The sequence below is a fragment of the Equus asinus genome, chromosome 2, assembly GCF_041296235.1.
Source record: "Equus asinus isolate D_3611 breed Donkey chromosome 2, EquAss-T2T_v2, whole genome shotgun sequence".
Taxonomy (NCBI): Eukaryota; Metazoa; Chordata; class Mammalia; order Perissodactyla; family Equidae; genus Equus; species Equus asinus.
This window is the reverse complement of record NC_091791.1, coordinates 21362065-21382585: the sequence shown is the minus strand read 5'-3', so window position 1 is coordinate 21382585 and position 20521 is coordinate 21362065. Positions and strand designations below refer to the sequence as shown.

At 36.9% G+C, this 20521-nt stretch overlaps 1 protein-coding gene across 25 annotated transcripts in view; it reads left to right on the top strand.

Moving 5' to 3' along the window:
• The window catches only part of ADD3 (adducin 3), a 139347-nt gene that overhangs the window by 44125 nt on the left and 74701 nt on the right, over positions 1 to 20521 (top strand). The window contains exon 1 of one of the 25 annotated variants that reach the window (XM_070483601.1): positions 10591 to 10831. The exons of the other annotated variants lie outside the window; for them this stretch is intronic. The gene's annotated coding sequence lies outside the window, so the exon portion shown is untranslated. Of the gene's footprint in view, positions 1 to 10590; positions 10832 to 20521 lie in introns of those variants that run through there. 25 annotated transcript variants of the gene reach the window in all.

Sequence of the window (20521 nt, the reverse complement as noted above, 5' to 3'; positions counted from 1 at the left end):
ACAATCCAATTCAAAAATGGATAAAAATGAGATGTGAATAGACATTTCTCCAAAGAAGGTTTAAAATTGGCCAATAAACACATGAAAAGATGCTCAACATCATTAGTCATTAGGGAAGATCAAATCAAAACCTTGAGATACTTCATGCTCCTTAGGATGACTGTTATCAAAAATGATAAAGGTGTTGGTGAGGATGTAGAGAAATTGGAAATTGCTGGTGGGAATGTAAAATGGCACAGCTGCTGTCGGAAACAGTTTGGCAGTTCCTCAACAAGTTAAACATAGAATTACCATATGATTCAGTAATTCCACTTCTAGGTATATACTCAAAAGAATTTAAAACAAGACTCAGATACTTGTACACCAATGTTCACAGCAGCAGTATTCACAATAGACAAAGGATGGAAGCAACCGGAATGTCCATTGACAGAAAAATGGATAAACAAAATGTGATATATACATAGAATGGAATATTACTCAACCTTTAAAAGGAATGAAATTTTGATACATACTACAACATAGATGAACCTTGAAAACATTATGCTAAGAGAAGTAAGCCAGATATAGAAGGACAAATATTGTACAATTCTATATGAGGTACCTAGAATAGGCGAATTCAGAGACAGAAAGTAACAGAGGTTACCAGGGACTGGGGGGAGTAGGGCATAGGAGTTATAATTTAATGTGTATAGAGTTTCTATTTAGGATGATGAAAAGGTTCTGGAAATCACTAGTAGTGATAGTTGCACATAGTTTTACATTCAACATTGTGAATGTACTTAATGTCACTGAATTGTACTCTTAAGTGGTTAAAATGATTTTACCACAATAAAAATTACTATTTCATATAATCTGACGATCCTGCTTCTGGGAATTTATTTTACAGATAGACTAACAAATATGTGCAAAGAAGTATATACAAAGATAATCAATGCAGCATTATAAAAGAAAAAGATTAGGAAAAATCTGAATGCCTGTTATAGAGAATTTTAAAAATAATATCCATAAAATGGGATACTGTGCAACCATTTAAAAATAGGTGGGTCTTTATATTCTGAAATAGAATAGACTCTAAGATATATCATTAAGTGGAACAAAGCAAGCTGTGGAAAGTGTGCATTCTATAATTTTTGTGAAAATGGGCAAGAGGAGATAGAATCACAAGAAAGTGGCAAAAGTAACTTCTTCTAGAAAGTGGTTCAAAGTTGGGACAAAGACTAACTTCATGTGTAGACTCCTTTGTGTAGTTTAACTGTTTTTGTACCTTTGAATTTTTTACCATGTGCTGATATTACTTATTTTATAAGTAAATTGAAAAAAAGTTTAAAATATGCAAACAATATGCTTTTTTGGGGGGGGGGGGTGAGGAAGATTGGCCTCGAGCCAACATCTGTGCCAGTCTTCCTCTAGTGTATGGGATGCTGCCACATCATGGCTTGATGAGCAGTGTGTAGATCCACCCCCGAGAACCGAACCTGCGAACCCCAGCTGCCAAAGTGGAGTGTGTGAACCCAACCACTATGCCACTGGGCTGGCCCCAACAATGTGCTTTTATGGAGGAATATGTTATGTGACTTCTTTATCAGCCTGGAAAATGAGTAAGAGGTAGGACCACCTCCCTCTTGAGGAAAACACCAAAGAACTGCTGCTCATAAGATGTCTGCTTCATTCTAATGGTCTGTGCTACCAAATGTTTAGGGTAAAACATTAGCTTCCTTAGGCAAGTTAAAGTGTAGACCCCTCTTGTGCATGAATATACCCTGTTATTTTGACAAATAACTTACATTAAAAACATCAATAAGTGAGGGGCCGGCCCAGTGGCGCAGTGGTTAAGCGCGCATGTTCCGCTTCTCGGTGGCCTGGGGTTCACCAGTTCGGATACCTGGTGCGGACGTGGCACAGCTTGGCATGCCATGCTGTGGTAGGCGTCCCACATATAAAGTAGAGGAAGATGGGCACGGATGTTAGCTCAGGGCCAGGCCTCCTCAGCAAAAAGAGGAGGATTGGCAGCAGTTAGCTCAGGGCTAATCTTCCTCAAAAACAAAATAAAACAAAACAAAAACATCAATAAGTGAAATGAATAGTTTTTAAGTTTATAAACCATTTCAAAGGTTATATATATGTTTGATAGTAAAGAAAGTGACAGTGATACAGATGAAAGGTATTGCGTTAGGGTCCTCCAGAGAAACAGAACCGATGGATTATCTATCTAACTATCTTTCAAGGAGATTTACTATGAGGAATTGGCTCATGGGATTTTGGATGCTGAGAATTCCCATGATCAGCCATCTGCAAGCTGGGGACCCAGGAAAACTGGTGGTGTAATTTAGTCTAAATCTGAAGTCCTGAGAACCTTGGGAGCCAAAGATGTAAATCCCACTCCGAGGGCAGGGGATGAAATGAGATGACTGCTCAAACAGTAAGGCAGAAAAAAAAACCCCAAACGAATTCTTCCTTCCTCTATGTTTTGTTCTATTCATGCCTTCAAAGGACTGGATGATGCCCATCCACATTGGGGAGAGCAATCTACTTTACTGAGTCTGCCGATTCAAATGCTAATCACATCCAGAAGCATCCTCACAGACACACCCAGAAATAACGTTTAATCTAGGCACTCTGTGGCTCATCAAGTTGACCCACAAAATTAACTGTTACAGGCACTAAGGCCCTTTCAGAGACAAAGTTGCTGGAGAAGTTGGAGTAGAAAAGAGAAATTTCCTTGGAGCTTAAAGTGTTCTTCAAATATAGTGTAACAACCATATTGTAAGGAAGTATAGAATATTCTGTTGAGTTAGTAAATAATAATGAGGCCTTCAGGAATCTATTCTGAGGCGGGAAAAATACCTGGTTTAGAAAATGAAAGAAGCACATGAGAGTAACTATGGAAACACAATAGGAAAGATAGAGCTTTTACTTTTGTTGGTGAGCAAATACAGCTTCCCAGTAGTACAGTAAATACAGTCCAGATGGCTGAAAGCAAAAGATCATAGCAGAAAGGGGAAAAATAAAGTCAACAATTTACCACAGTGATCTTTCTACATTTTCACTTTCACTGTAGTAATAGAAAGGATGCTCTTAGATTCACTTTGAAGTAGGTGAATTTAAATAATGCCAGTTTCTGCTTGGGCTTAGTGCAAGTGTTTCTTTTTTGTGGCAAATTATAATGGGATATGAAATAACTTTTTGCTTTTCCATGGGCATTACTGGATGTATCATCTTTTTGGTTATTACTATTAGAAACTATCTATCAGGATTCTATAAGGTCACTGTTGGGTATTTAGATAGATTTTATGTCGGTGTTTCTAGTAATACTCTATTAGAATCTAGTGCATGTGTTCTAATACCTGACTATTCTTTTTCTATGTATAAACTTAAAGTTTACATCATAAGATGTACTTGAATTATTCATTTGTTTTTATAGCCTGCTTTTTTTGGTTTTGTTTTGTTCTTGGCTTAAAAAAAAAAACACTTAGTAATTGGAAGCTTCATTGACCATCAGCAGTCTAATCTTTACTGGGAACTTAATAGAACCACTGATTCCTTTTCTTTGAGCATTATTGTTTTCATTGATCATAGAAGTAAGAGTGGGTGAGATCCCCCTGGAACAGAAATTTTAAATTCTAATTTATACACTGGTGATGAGACTGTTAAGTTCAACTTTCATGGAAGGCAGTTTGTCGATATTTCTCAGAGGTTAAATGTGCCTACCCCTTGACCCATCAATTACATTTCTAGGTATTTACCTTAAATTTTACTTCCAAAAAATGTGCAAGGTTGTATTTACAGGGTTGTTTGTTATAGCAGAGTTGCGTATGATAAAAAAAAAAAACAAACTTGAAAATGGGGGATGACTGTGATATAATCATACACTGCCACCATTGAAGAATGACATCATTCTATGTATACTGAATTAAATGTTCATTATATACTTGCTAATTTAAAAAAACTAAGGTGTAAGACAATATACATTATGAGTTTTTTTAAGTGTGAGTGAGAAATTTTCAAATTTTCAAAGTCTTTATAAATATTTGCAATGTTAATAACTTGTTATTTTTCCTTGAATTTTGTAAATCTAAGAAAAACCCAAATTTAAACTTTCTGTTTATATATGCTGAGAAAATGTGTGAAAGAATACCTGACAAACTGTGATTAAAATTTCCTTTGGGGAATGGTATGTAAATATGAGTATGTATTACTCTTATAATAATGTATTTTCAAAAATTGAGAGTGTAGTATAAAGATTAAGAACTGTAACATTTAGTCATAAAATATTTTAGGGCTATCAGTTAATGGTAATGTTATTTGTGTGTAATGGATGGAACACTGGGTTTAGAGTTAAAAGTCCTAGGTTCATATTCTGGAACTACCCCCCAACTAGCCCCAAGACCTTGGAAGAAAGCAATTTTTAGGAGCCAGTTTTCTCATTCTTAAATGAAATCCATGTAAAGTGTTTAGCATCTAGTAAGTGTCCAATAATATTATCATAATGCTCAAATCTTCCTTGATGGACATGATGTCAAACTAGAAAAAGTACCAGAAGGACAAGAAACAGGAATAAGCTATGATGATAAAACATCCACTCAGAGCCAGTCCTGATAGCATAGTGGTTAAAAGTTCGATGCACTCTGCTTCAGTGTCCTGAGTTTGGTTCCCAGGCGAGGAACCACACCCTTTCTCTGTCAGTAGCCATGCTGTGATGGCAGCTCACATAGAACCATTAGAAGTGCTTAAAACCAGAGTATACAACTATGTACTGGGGCTTTGGGGAGACAAAAAGGAGGGAGATTGGCAGTAGGTGTTAGTTGAGGGTGAATCTTTCCCAGGGGGAAAAAAATCCAGGCCAGATGTGTTCACAATATTTGATTGAACTGCTTAACTTCTTGCCCAGGTGTTTTGAATTATTTTGGCATTCTGTGGATGTAGAAAATAGTAAATTAATATCGTTACATAGACCACTCAGCTGCTTATCACTATTATCCTTAATTTCAGAAATACTGCATAAAGTACTTATTGAACACTACTTTGCTTTAAAATATAGTCATGCACTGCATAATGATGTTTTGGTCAACAGTAGTCCCATAAGATTGATACTATATAGCCTAGGTGAGTAGTAGGCTGTACCATCTAGGTTTGTGTAAGCACACACTCTGTGATGTAGGCAATGATGAAATTGCCTAATGACACGTTTCTCAGACCATATCCCTGTCATTAAGTGACACATGACCGTGTATTTTGGGTTAAATGCTGAGTACAGTGTTTCATATTTGGCAGGGTCAATCAGAAATCTGGGTTGCCCCCAGGTGTCCATCAGTGGACAAATGGATAAGCAAAATGTGAAATATGTATTCAATGGAAATATTATTCAGCCTTTAAAAGGAAAGAAATTCTGACATCTGCTGCAACATGGATGAAGCTTGAGGACATTATGCTAAGTGAAATAAGTCAGTCACAAAAAGACAAATACTGTATGATTCCACTTACATGAGATTCTACAATTTTGATTACTCTAAGTGACAGAAAGTAGAATGGTGGTTGCCAGGGGCTGGGGGAGGGCAAATGAGAAGTTATTGTTTAATAGGTCTAGAGTTTCAGTTTTACAAGATGAAAAGAGCTATGGAGATGGATGGTGGTGAAACATTATGAATTTATTTAATACCAGTGAACTGTACACTTAAAAGTAGTTAAGATGGTGAATTTTATATGTCTTTTATCACAGTCAAACAAAATTGAAAAAAATGGGTTGCCAAATTTCACAATGTAAGTTATTAGGGTAATTGTATTATCTAAGGTTCAAAGTCTTTATAAATATTTGCAATGTTAATAACTTGTTATTTTTCCTTGAATTTTGTAAATCTAAGAAAAACCCAAATTTAAAAAACTGATAAGCTAAAAGTTTTAAGTGACTGAAGTATGGCAGCTCACCTGTCTAAGAATAAAGAGGCAGGCATCAGAAGACTTGAATTCCAGTCCTAATTCCATCATTTACTGACTGTGTCATTGATGCGTTTTAGTCTGTGTAATGGAGCTATAATTTTACAGAGTTGTTTTGAGCATAAAATGAAACAATAGAAATGAAAGTGTATTGTAAACTAGAAGTCACTATGCATGTAGGAGCTCACTTCATCTTTTTTCTAATCTAGCCTTTCTTTGCATAGTATGTTTTATTAGATGACATAAAAGCCCGTCATGGGGGCCGGCCCCATGGCCGAGTGGTTAAGTTCACGCACTCTGCTTCATCGGCCCAGGGTTTCGCTAATTCAACTCCTGGGCGCGAACACGGCACCACTCGTCAGGCCATGCTGAGGCGACATCCCACAGGCCACAACTAACTAGAAGGACTCACAACTAAAAATACGCAACTATGTACCGGGGGCTTTGGGAGAAAAAGGAAAAATAAAATCTTAAAAAAAAGCAAAAACAAGTCCATCATGCCAATTTTATGAATGGAATGAAATAGTAATGGTAAAATGGAACACTTCTTGTAAATCCATGCTAACCACCATGAAATCTTTTGGCCTAGCTAAACATGCAGACTAATATAGTGCCTATGATAGCATATATGAGCTTATGACCTGAAGACTGTTGAATTGCAAACAGATTTTTCTAAGTTAGTAAAGACATTAATCCAAAATCATATCACAGTTCCAATTGTTCTTAATGAGATGACCAGCTGTGTAACTATCTCCCTCCCTCAGTTCCAAGGTTTAGCCTTGGAGGGGAAGCCTTAATCCTTGAGCTGACATAGTTCACAAAGAGTTCTGATGACCCTCAAATATATGTAATTTAGTTCCATGAATAAACTGCATACCAGAGTTACTCACTTCCATTTTGTATTTGCAGACTGTTCGTTCCTGGATTGAATGGTATATTTTCTAATCACTTTGTTCCTTTAATGATCAATTTTAGGCCTGTACAGTAATATTTATAAAAAGCAGGAAAGTGCAAGTGAGAACCAGCAAGGATTAAAAAAATTAGCCTTGATCTTGTTTTATATTGGGAATTAAAATTATTTTGAAGGTGACAGCCCAGCTAAAGTTGAGGGTTTTTTCCCCCATCACAAACAATAATAGACATACTTTTTAGAACTAGGAGAATACCTTTCCTTGTGCTTTCAGAAGAAATGGAATATTTTGCAAAATAATTCCAGGATTTGGAGTAGAAAGTGAAAAATTAACTTTGTGGTTTAGAGTGTTAATTTGCTCTGACCAAGAGTTATCAGAAGGGAATGGGAGATGGACAAATCAGAGTTTTCGTCTAGTCAAGACTGAGTTGATTGATAGAAGTATTGAATTTGGAACCACTAGCATAAATTTAAAATCCCAGATGCCTACATCCAGCCCCTATTGAGTGAAACTTGATGAAGTTAGTTTATAGCCCACCTTCCCTCAGAAGTACACTCACCATGCATCTAGAGCAAATAGGGAACTCTCTCAATTGATCTTATGCAGCCCCCAAAGGGACTATTTGGACAGTGGCTGTGTTAGGGGGAGGATGACATTATAATTAGATTATTTTGGTTCTTTCCAGACCCATGTCTTTATTAGAAAGTTGTTTGGATTCCTGTGGTCAGTGGTATAAGGAAACACTAGGTTATTAACAGTTTCCAATGATTTCCTCAAGAGTTCCTTTGCTTGCAAAATCTTTTGATGGCTTTGTTGATAAGGGGTGGGGTAAGGGTAGTGACTCAGTGACATAGATTCTTGGGAAATCTGTGATACTCGCATGTTCTTCCCTCACACCCCCAATTCTCCCCTTCTATGCCCCATTCCACCTCACACTTCTCTAACTGGATACTATGTGGCAGTTAACTTTTCTCTGTATTGAATATATTGCAGGGCTGTTACGTATCCAAAAATAACTGCTGGTAATTTTCCCTAATAGTTGCTTTGGAAAATTCTCCTTCCTTTGAAAAGATGCAGGGAAACATTTTTACTTAACCAGGAGGTGTTTTTGCTTTTCACCACTAGGTCTTTTTTCACTCTGTTCATAGATTAGAGACAGATGTCTTAAACTTGCAAAATATTGTTATTTTTTAATTGTGGACTATACTTTTACCAAGCACATTTTTGGGACATACTATTGGAACATGCTTAAAGCATTTAGGATATTCACTTTGAAGAGAAAAGATGCATACTAAAAACTTATTATGGTGGATATTACAACACATGATATAGATACTGAGAAATACTTGTGACTCATCTGTGAGATGAAAATAATCAGGAAGAGATCAGTGACATGCCTGAAAGATTTGGCCATAAAATCTGATGGCAGAAGGTTTTGGATCTGGTGAACTGGAAGAGCACAAGGGTTTGTAAACTAGGGAATGGCAAACTTTCTAGATGCAACTTTTAAGATAGCATCAAGTATATTATCTAGAAGATCTGTGCAGGTCCAGAATGGGAACTCTTTAGAATTTTGTAAATCAACTTTTAACTTTTTTTGATGAAGAAGATTGGCCCTGAGCTGACATGCGTTGCCAGTCTTCCTATTTTTGCTTGAGGAAGATTGTCCCTGAGCTAACATCTGTGCCAGTCTTCCTCTGCAGCATGGCTTAATGAGCAGTGCGTAGGTCTGTGCTGGGGAGCCAAACCTGCGAATCCCGGACCGCTGAAGCAGAGCATGCGAACTCAACCACTATGCCACTGGGCTGACCCCTCAACCTTTAATTTTTAATGAGATATTTAAATGCAGGGAATGCCCTTTCATGGGGAAAAATTTAATTGTTCTGTTTTGCTCTTACCAGCTGATTTAAGTTGCTTTTTAAATAAACTGATATAGAAATATAGAATTTAAAGGGACTATATTTTCCTTTATAAAGGACTTTAATTTTGCTTGTTTTTGGCTTTTGTTCCCTTTAATTCTACAACATAACTAATAATACCTACCTTCAGATTGGGGCGTCTCCTAATGATTTTGCTGGTTTTCTTCTCATTGAGAACCAAAGCATCTTGATTTTGGATTATTTGATTTTTCCCAAACGTATACTTGAAGTAATGGCACCTAATGCCTTCTTGCTAATTTGAGCTCCAGTGTGACTTTTTGGACCTAAGATTTAAAAAGTAATACAATAAGCAGAATTTTTTTCCCAAAGATTTTATTTTATTTTTTTCCTTTTTCTTCCCAAAGCCCCCTGGTACATAGTTGTATATTCTTCGTTGTGGGTCCTTCTAGTTGTGGCATGTGGGACGCTGCCTCAGCGTGGTTTGATGAGCAGTGCCATGTCTGCGCCCAGGATTCGAACCAACGAAACACTGGGCCGCCTGCAGCGGAGCGCGCAAACTTAACCACTCCGCCACGGGGCCAGCCCCAGTAAGCAGAATTTTTTAAAACAAACTTGTGCTATGATTATCGTATTATAGAAGCACCCCTATATGCTTCATTTGCTGACGCATGACTTTTCTCTTCCCACTTTGTGTATTCCAAATGCCCAAGCAGGAGGCAGAAATGGCACGCTTGATAATCTCCTCTGCAGGGATGATATTTTGACTAGGGCAAGGGATGGGGTAGGTGCCATTGGGGCTTGTAAGTAGATCTCACCTTCCCACTGAGAAAATGGTCTTGTACCCCAAGTGAGCCTTCTTACTTTGGATTAGTCGGCTTGGGAGAGCATGGAGGAATCTATTTCTAGGGATTCTTTATTTTTATCCTCCCTTTCTTCAGAGACCCAAAGTTGAGAACCAGTGTCTCGTTCACTAATACTCGAATATGACTGTTCTTTGGAATCATCTAGGAACCTTAAAAAAATACCGATGTCTGAGTCTTCAAGATTCTGATTTAAATGGTATGAGGTACCTGGGTATTGGGATTTTTTTAAGCTCCTAATGTGATTCTGTTTTGCAGTAAAGTTTGAAAACCACTACTCTTGTCAGTAAAACAAAACTAGGCAAAGCTGTTTTTAAAATATATCCTTTGCAATTGTGAATAATGTAAGCTCCTTCAGGACAGGAAGCTTGTTCTCTCCTATGTCCCCAACATGTAAACTGGTATCTAGTACATGGTAGACACTCAGAGAATACTTTTTGTTGAATGAACGAATGTGCTTGTTAAGAGTCAATATAGTTTATTTAAAGAATAAACCATTCAAGCATCAATTCTTTGAAATAATCTAGACTATAAGAACTAGTGATAAGTTAGTGATGAGACATGGATCCTTTTTGGGTGTATGTGGAAGAAAAACTGAAACTAGATATTCATGAAAAATATATATCGATAAAAATCCTTTCAAGAATATAAAGTGCAAATATGTTCTTATCATTCCCCTTAAGTGTATCTTCACTTGAGATAACCCACTGGGACAGAATGATTATCCCACTGAGGCTAATTCCTACCATGAAACATTTCCTTGACTTAGTTATTTTCTCTTCTATCTTGAAAAAGATTTTTCTGCTTGCTGTATGCATGGACTTTGCTTTTTCCTTTGTATGGGGGGGCGGGGGGCGGTGTGTGTGTGTTTTAAATAAAGGCAGTGCTCTGTCTCCTTCCTTCAGGAAACACCTTTTTTCTGTGTGATGCAGTCAGTTTTTGTCATTTCCACTCATGTGAACTAAGAAGTCATCCTTTTCCTGTGAAAAGGAAATTTCCCAGCTGTTCATAAATTGTGGAGCCTGCTGTGGGAGAGGGCAAAATCTCAGAAAGAATTGTTTCTCTCTCTTCCATGTGTCCTTTTATTGCTTTTTCCGTACAGCTGATCTTTTCATTTCTAATGTATATTGACAAGATGGTGACTTTCTGTTTGAGAGTTAGCTCTGTTTTTGTGTATCAGACCCATGGTGATAGTACTTTGTGAGGACTGTGGCAACACTGCTGTGCTTTCCTTCGATTGATTTAAAAGGTAAGCTAGGAAAATCGAGAGATTGAAAGGGTACTATTGTGAAAGTAATTCTATAGTGTTTTCTTGGTTAAAATGCTCACCACTTCCTCTCTTCTCTAAACACACCCATTTGAGCATATCACTATTTTCTTTGTTTTGAGCCTCTCTTATTTATGTATGTAGAACTACCCTTTGGAAGCTGTTGATTCACCTGAGCACCTCTAATCAGTGTCTAAGTGTCAAGCTTCAGTATCAAAAACCCATTCTAAAGTGCAGCTATAGGAAGGATCTGCCACACTACTGTTAAATTATCATTGGTCCCAAATATACCATTGCTTTTGCTCATGGTGCTCCTAGTGCTTAGAACACTCTCTGCTTTTTGCTTGGCTCTTATCCTTTTAAGTTATAATTTATAAATCATTTCTAAGTCACATATTAGCTCCATTATGAAATGCTCCGTTTCTACCTCCATTGCCTTGGACCTGGGTTAGGTGGCTTGGTTGTGAGCTCACATACTATCCTGCAAAGTATATAAAAGGAAATTCTATTTTTTTAGTTACATTTTGGTGCCATGGAAACAACTTTCAGAAATGGGAAACTAAAGATCATACATACAAGTATGAATTCCTTAAGAGCCAAGGCTGGTTTTGTCATTCTTGCTACAACCTGTTTCTTCTGAAGAGTACAACCAACACAGGTTTTTTATTTGGGGACATTAAGATTAAAGGTTATTCTCTGGACTCTCAAAAATACTTGTCATCCATAGGCTTACTGACACTTCAAGGCTCTTTGAATGTGGGTGTATTATAAAGGCCTGGTCAAAGGGTTAGTTTGTGCTGGAAATGTGAAGTGAAGGGAATAAAATTGGGGCTTGGGAACGTTTATATTTTTTAGATAGTTACTTCCCTGTTCGGTTAAGGATAGTCCTGTAACTTTACTGTTAGCTGAGGAGATAGTCCTGTAAGCTTGACAGATCACAGCTGTATCCTATACTTTGTGTGAAAATGTATTTGCTTTTCCTCTTGTTCATTTAATTTTCCTAATTTCCTAATATATTAAAGTTTATTTCAGTGTTTCATGGAGCAAGATGTTGGCTATTTGCCCAGATGAGAATATGAACAATGGTTAAATACAGGTTATAGGCAGAGAGTGAATTAAATGTCGGGTATGTGGGCTGCAAAAACTGAATGACAAGGAGAAACCCCCTCTGAATAAATTTTTAAAAGAAGGTCCCAAGAACATTTGGACGTTTTAAACTAGTGCTATAATTGAAGCAGTTCTGTTTCTTTTATAAACCACACAGTTCCTTTACAAAGAAACAAATATGTGCTCTGTAGTCGAACTGTTCTAGCATTTTATTCTCTCTCAAAGCTTTAGAACAACCTCAGGGGGTTGTTGCTTTCATCTTACCATCCTAAACATCTTTAACTGCCACTGGAACAATATTAATTACCCGAGCTCCTTCTTTCCTGGGGATTTTATACTCGGATGTCTGTTTAAGCCTAATATACTAGTAGGTTGCTCATATCAGCTCAAATTCATTTCTTGACATTGGACAGATAGCTTGGAAATGTTTTTCAGTATCTCATCTCAGTTGAGGTGGAATGTTTCATTGATGATACAGAGAAATGACAATTAACATGTTCCGTAGGAGAGAGGATTCCAACGTAAGCATTTTTTCCTGAGCGGCAACTTTAGCTTTGATAGAATGGAAAGGGTACTGGCCTGAAGTCAGGAGATAAGTATTCTATGTGACCTTAGGTAGTGGCCTTAGGCACCTCTGAATTCTCACAAGTGAAGAGAATTTGACTATATAACCTTTAAGGTTCTTTCAGCTGTATTTGACATTCACAGAGCCTGAACTCTCTGCTAGGACAAAATACAGTTGTGTCTCTCACTATATTAGTGTCCATTATTTCCAGAGACTCACTATACAATATGAAAGGTGAAAAGAAGGTAAGCCAGTTGAGCTGTTTGATTTAGAAGGATGAAGCCACAGTGTTCCAGATGGCGAGCCTCCTCCAGCAGAGCCACAAACTACAGCCAAAGTAGATGCAGGTAATGCTATGGCCTCCTGATAGTGTAAGTAGTAGACAGAGGCTTATGGATTGACTTATTCAATGACACTCACATTGTATTTTTCTTTGACTGCTAGTTGGTCTTGGGGAAGCCTAAGTGAGAGGATTGACCAGAGTCAAGCCTTCCTTTGGGAACATAGAACAAGAGCATCTTCAAAAAGTACTTTTGTAAGGGGTGAAGCAAATTGGTACTGTACTTCACACAAGGTAAACTCTTCCTAGAGTACACGTGAATGCTGAAATAGCAGGTGAAATCCAGGTGCTTGTAGAGGAATGAGGAATATCCATTTGCATGGAGACCTACCATAACAAATGGACTGGCTAATGCAGGATTAACTATTTGCTTTTTCTTTTGTGTTGCTTTGTTGTCTTTATCTGCATAGTATAATCATCCATGTAAATTTTTAGTCTGAGATACATTCTTCAGTAGACTCATCATAAAGTGTTAGCATTGTATGAAATCTTCAAGGGCATCTAGTTCAGTGCCCTCATTTGCAGTTGGAGAAATGAAAGCCTAGAGTGAGTGAGTAACTTGGTCAAATCATGCTGTGACTTAGAATCAGAGTTAGAACTTGAAGTAGAACCCAGTTCTGCTTACTCCTGGATTTTTACTATTGAGAATACAAACCTATCCTTTATATATTTGAAAGTATGAAGTGTACCCACAAAAATTTTCAAAGTGATAAGCAATTTTAGTAAGTTAGCAAATAAGACTAAATCTTCCTTTTGTTTTTTCTAGGAATCCTCCCCCCAAGACTTTGCTCTTCAGTAACATCAGAAAGTAGCATTCTCCCAACAGATAGATTTCTATATCACACCATCAGATTCTTGTACTGTGAGCTAAAACAGTGTTAGGCAAAAGTAGGATAACATGAATGTAAAGTTTCTGTACAGTAAAAATCCGGAAAATTATCTTATGACAGGGCAAGGTTGTATAACACTGAAATGTGTTGGTTTTGAACAGAGATTTCAGGATCTTAACCCAGCAGAGAGAATGTGATAAAAGAAAAAAAAGAATTCCTGATTATTTGCTGTGCATTAGTGATTACATGCAGTTTTTTGTTTTCATTTTACATAATTATTTAGTTTTGAACAATTTCTTAACTTTTTTAATGACTATGAGGCCTAATTTATATTTAAATGTTTTGTGAACATGTTAGGAATGTTTCTAATCACTGAAAACTGGTATCAGGTTCAGAAGATGGGAGAAGCTGTTGAATACATTCAAACAATGGAATGTAATAATACTATAATATTGCTGTTGGCCACAATGATTGAACATTGTGAGAATTTCACATTGTACTGTACATTGCAATCCATTCCTTGTATTGTTAATGTGGAGAAGTGGTGTATGTAGTATGCTGATTTCAGACATGAATTTTCTTAATTTATTATCCCTCCATGCTGAGTAACTAAAATTATATGGATTACTTTGTTCTTATTTTTATAGGAAATATACAATTTAACATGTAAGAGAGCTTGAATTACTTTTTATAAGAGTTTAGATTAGGAAAATACTTTGGTTTTGTGAGAAAGAGGATTTAAGACTGTTTCTGGAGAGCTAATCTAACCAACAGAAAAGATGGCATCAAGTTATAAGCTCTTGCTACAGAAAGAGGGGAAGCTTTTCTCTCTATATTAAATTATCTTAATTTTAATGTTTTTAGATAAACCTTTAAATATACATACCTATAGAAATAAACATACCTATAGAAGAGTGTGCAAATCATAAGGTACAGCTTGATAAATATGTACCAAGTGAACACTCTGTGTAGCCCCACCTAGATCATGAAGTGGAACGCGGGAAACACCCTGATGTGTCTTCTCAGGCATTGCTCCCTCCCCACAAGGTAGCCACAATCCTGACACATCATAGGTTAGTGTTGCCTGCTTCTGAGTTTTTTATAAATGGAATCGTTCAATACCTACTATTCTCTATCTGGCTTCTTTTGCTTAACATTTTTTCTGTGAAATTCATCCATGTTGTTTCGTCTGCAATAGTTCATTCTCATTTATTGTGTGTATTCCATTTTATGAACATACAATAATCTGTCCATTTTGTTGATGGACATTCAGATTATTTCTGGTTTGAGGCTATTGAAAAGAATTCTTCCATGAACATCTTTGTGTATGTTTTTGGTGTTCGTATGTATGTCTTTCTGTTGGGTGTATTCCTGGGAGAGGAGTAGCTAGATTACAGGGCACGTGTGTGTCCAGCTTTTGTAGATAATGCCAAACAGTTTTCCAAAATATTTGTACTAATTGACACAAGGACTCATAGTGTTTAAGAGTTCCAGATGTTCCACGTCCTTGCCAAAACTTGATATTAACAGTTTTTTGTTTTTGTTTTCATTTTAACTATACTGGTGGGTAGATAGCAGTATCTCAGTGTGGTTTTAATTTGTATTCCCCTGATGACTGATGGTGATGGGCACTGCTTCATGTATTTATTGGTTGTTTGGATATTCCCTTTTGTGAAGTGCCTGTTCAGATCTTTTACTAATAGGCAAAATTAAGTGACTTTTTAAAAAATTGTTTGGGGTCCTTTTAAAAATATATTCTAGGGCCTGGCCTGGTGGTGGTTAAGTTCGCACCTTCCTCTTTGGTGGCCTGGGGTTTGCTGGTTTGGATCCTGGGTGTGGACCTACATACCGCTTGTCAAGCCACGCTGTAGCAGGCATCCCACATATAAAAAGTAGAGGAAGATGGGTACGGATGTTAGCTCAGGGCCAATCTTCCTCAGGGGGAGAAAAAATAAAGAGGGGGATTGGTGGATATTAGCTCAGGGCTAATCTTCCACAAAAAATGAAAATAAAAATATATTCTGGATATCTTTTATTGGATTAAAGTTTTATCAGTCTAAAGTTAATAGCTCGCTCTCTTCTGAACAACGCAAGGATCTTAAAACACTGTAACTTATTTTCTATTCCCATCTTATATTATTGACCAGGATTTTAGTTCCACCTTGTTTTACACCCCCTACAATTGTTATTGCTATTATTGTTTCATTTAGTGTTTTAAAAATTACTCACTTGTTTACCACTTTCTTAACTCACTCTTCTGTCTCAATTCTTCCTTCCAGTTTTAATTTCTTTCTGAATTTCATCCTTTGAATGTTCCTTTAATGAGTTTGTAGAACTTTTTAGTGAGACATGTTTTATTTTACTTACTCTTGAAAGATAGTTTTGTTTGATATACAATTCTAAGCTGACAGTTTGAAGATAACTGCACTTTGAAAAAAGTCATATGTCTTATGACTTTTATTTTTTGTTTTGATGTCTACTGCAAATCTAATTGTCAGAGACGAATCACCTATAAAGAATTGGACAGCTCTGGAAAATTTCTAGTCACGATGGCCTCAAATATGCCCTCTCCCCCGTTCCTTCTATTTCCTCTTTAGGAACTGGAGTATGTTAGACTTCTTTACTTTCCATGTCTCTTAGCCTCTCTTACGTGTTGCATTTCTTTCTCTCTCTCTGTTTCATTCTGGCTAGTTTCTTCAAATCTATATTCCAATTTATTCTCTTTCCACTGGGTCCAGTCTACTGTTTAATTCATTCGTTAAGTTTTTTCAACTATTGTATTGAGTAGTTTTTCAAATTTATTGGTCTTTCTTCATAACATCTTGTTTCTCATGCTTCCAATTCTATCTTTAAGGATCTTGAACATTGTAAAAATACTTATTTTATATTCTATTTCTCAGTATTCCATTGTCTGCAGTTCTTAGGGGGAGGTGTCAAATTCTACTCTCTGTTGTTTCTCCCGACTTTTGTTTAATGTGGTTTGTTTACTCGTGTGCTTTGTAATTCTGAATTTTGAACTTGGCAGGATTTTATTTGTGGGAATCCTTAGGCAGTCTGCTTTGAGAGCACCGTTCTACGGACAGGATATATGTTTCTTTTTTGCCAGGTGTCTGGGAGTGCTACCAACCTAAGACCACCTTATGTTACTCTCTTGGCTTGCGTTTTTCTGGACCACCCTGGTGTATAAATTCAAATCCTAAATTCTTGGGAGGGTAGCCTACTGTTACAGATTCTCAAGGTAGACTTTCTTTTCCCACTCAGCATTCTGGACGATATATAAGGTTTTTGGTGTTATTTATTTATTTTTCATTCCCTTTGTTGGTGGACAGATTTTTTTTATCTACCTTTTAACTGAGGGTATTATCTTTCAAGATTTTGGCTTTATGCGTGTGTGTTTGGGGTCTATAACAACTCCCTACCTTGTAGAAAGAACTCTCTGTCTACCCCCGTAACTTGTGATTTGAAGAAAACCGGGTTTCTTACTTAACAATTTTATTTCCACAACATTGAGCTCATTATTTACAGAAGACCAGGCAATGTTTTTTTACTTCTGATCCTACTCAATATTTGACTATGACTATGATTAGGAATTTTTTCATAAGTTTTAAGCTGTTCATGTTGTTTTGTGATATAATTAAATGCCTAGGGTGTTTTTGTTTTTTGGAAGTTACTGAAATAAGAGTATTTCCATGACTATTTCTTCATAATGATATGATCTATATGATGACTTTATATTGAAAGAGGTATGCCTGTTTAGATTCCTCTTTGAGCCCTAGCTACAAGTTTTTGTTTTTAAACCGGTGAGCCAAAATGCTAAAGCTGCAGCTGGTTGCTCTCTTTTGACTGTACTAAAACACTGGTCTAGGTGCTCCGGGCTCGACAAGCCAAGGAGTCGAAAGAAAGATTTCTTGGACTCAAGGTCTGATAGTAGTGCTCCTTTATTCAGATAATAGCGTGGGGACAGGACCCCTGGGCAGTGAAGGGCTGCAGGCATGGGGAACAGGACCCATGGGCAGTGAAGAGCTGCAATATGTTGAGGATTAGGGCTAAATTTTTAAGGCATGGGTACATGATTTATTTTTACTAGACAAAGGAAAGATGATGTAAAAAGTCATTAAAATGGTATCAGTGCAGATGGGGTCTGGTTATTGTGTAGTCATATAACTTTAGATATGAATCGAGTCATATAGATCGGCATGTAGGCCAGGATGCCTTGGGCTTCTCTCCCTGAGGCAGCCTTGATCCACATCATAGGTGCACTGAATGCTTACTGGTTTATCAAGTACATCTTGACTTGTGTGTCATGGCAAAGGGAAACACTTGTTGAATGTGCAACATCCTTTATCCAGTTCCTGTAGGAAGGCATTAATGAACGCTTAGAAGAATGAACAGATTTGATTAATGTTGTAAATCATCTGCAAAAAGGTTGAAATACCTCTTGGGTTTTTTTTCGGCTTTCATTTCTGGAGGTGTAGCAAAGGTAATGACTGTTAAGCTTGAGCTTGAAGAAAGTAATTTGCTCCTGGCAGAAGGCCTTTCCAAAATCCTTTGTGTAGTTTCCAGCCACATGTTTGAAAAATATACTAGTAAATGTATATTATCTTATTGCTTCCCACTTCCAGTTTTTGTTTTTTTTTTTTAACTTAAAAGCAGCTCCAAAGGTACTAGTTTGGATCTTCTTTCTCCCCTCACGCTCCCCTTTTTATTTAAAACATCACATCATTTATTATATTGGACCAGCAGGAATCGGTTTAAAGGGGTTATGAGCTGTTTTAGATTAATAACTTGGCAACTTGGAAATAGCCCACAGGAGTCACAGTCCTGCTTATCTTGGAGTAAGTTTTAAAAACTCAGCCATTGAGAATTGTTTCTGTAAGCTGCCAAATTGAAAGTTGGAGTGAAGAAAAACTTTTCACTGATCCACACACCCCAAAATTCTTGTCAGTATGCTTTATGGGGATTTTGTTGTTAGAAGGATGGCATAGTCTGTAGGATAAAAAGCTTTTATCATCACAGTCAATAAATAATGCAGCTCTGGTTTACATGGACTTTATATTGCTTTTCTTTAAAGCCCTCAATTTTTCATTTTCATATATAAGGTATTACTTCTCTTTTTTAATATATTTTTTAAAGTGATAGCCATTTATTGCATCCTAACTTTTTCTGTAGTATTAGAAAAGCACCTCTTCTTTTTCCATCTCCTATTTGTAGGATTGCACAACCTTTCAGTTAAACGAAACCAAAGTTCTCACTTGCTCATAGTGTTCCACCCCCTTGAAATAAGCCACAAAGCTCCCTGTGGGTGTGCCGGCCTCTCACTGCTGCTGCAGTTACTTGATCCTTCTTATCTCCTGTCACTCTTGGCTCTTTACTTGTCTCTTCATCTGCTTTCTTAGCTCCTCCTTTTCCTCTTCCACACAGTTTTTGTACTGCTCTAGTCACCTCCCTTCTCAAAGACCCAGAAGCGGTTCTCACGAGTTTGGGTTTTTTTTTTCCTTTTCCCTAAATATTCTGAGGAAGTTACTTATACATTGTCCAAAGATAATGTTTCATTGAGGGATTTCTACTCCAGGATTAAACCTCCCAGTGTGAACATTTTACAAGAGATTTTGTCTTCTTTTTTCTTTTTTGTCAGAGCTTAGGTATTATAGGTGTGAATTCATGAATATGAAGTACAGATGGCTCTTGCTTTATGTAAAATATGTGCTCTAAAAAGTTGGCTGTTCCCAATGTAAGATGTTAAATGCAGGGGAGATTACTATTTAAAAGAACCTGGCGAGGAACCTTTAGGGTAAAGAAGCCACCTAATATAAATAATCCTACCTTAATTCTCTGTTTTAGAAGGTTTTTTTCACTCAGGTTGTCATTTAATGTGTTTGTAAATGATCTTCATATTGTTTGTCATAAAAATGAGAGATTTGTTGTTTACGTGTACTTTGATGTGGAAACATATCTTAAACATTAACCTTATGGCATTTTCACATCAGTAGTAACCTGACCAAAATGGATGATCTATTTGCAGCAATTTAACATGGCATCCCTTTCACCTTTTGTCAGATTAGTCCAGTTTTCCAGTCCATAAGAGTATCCTTTCTCATGTGTATCAATATCTTTCTGGAGCAGTGAATTTGAGAGTTTAAGTGCCTTACAAACACAATGCTTGTGATCAGTTTCTTGTTTCTTCCCAGTCCCTCGCATTAAATCTACCATGCTTATGCTTGATACTTTTAAAGATTTGAGCCCATAGGGTATGGTACACCTGTGCCAGGTTGACCATGTCTTTATTGACCTTGGTATTAACCTAGAACGTTCTTAATGCCTCCTTCCATGATGATGTGATGGCAGATTACAGTTTGACTGGCTTCAAGATAATTAGTCTTAATTATTTCTAAGTCATTGGTTAGAGCAGTGTAAGAACAAGCATTGTTCTAAGAAGGGATATAAATGGCTTTTGAGTTTCTTTTCTTAGCATGCAAGTCAAAAGATTAGGGTGAAAGCAAAAGCACATGACACAAAACTGTGGTTTGCTAGTAGATTGTAGGGTTCCTGCAGCTTAAATTATACAAATCACTGTAAACCGTTAACTAGCAACAATTTTGATTTCCCTTTTGTATTAGTTCCTATCTGTGATACTTTTGTTTAAAGTAAAGCCATGTGTTAAAGTACAGGTTTATTAAGAAGTATGTTGTCTTTGCATATCTTTCTGCCAGGGTTGTACAGATACCCACCCCCTCCCCCCCCCAATACCTGTTTATCCTTTTAAGACGAATCTCCAATGCAACTTTCCAGGAACTTTTCAAATTGGATCCTTTCTCTAAGTCTGTAATATC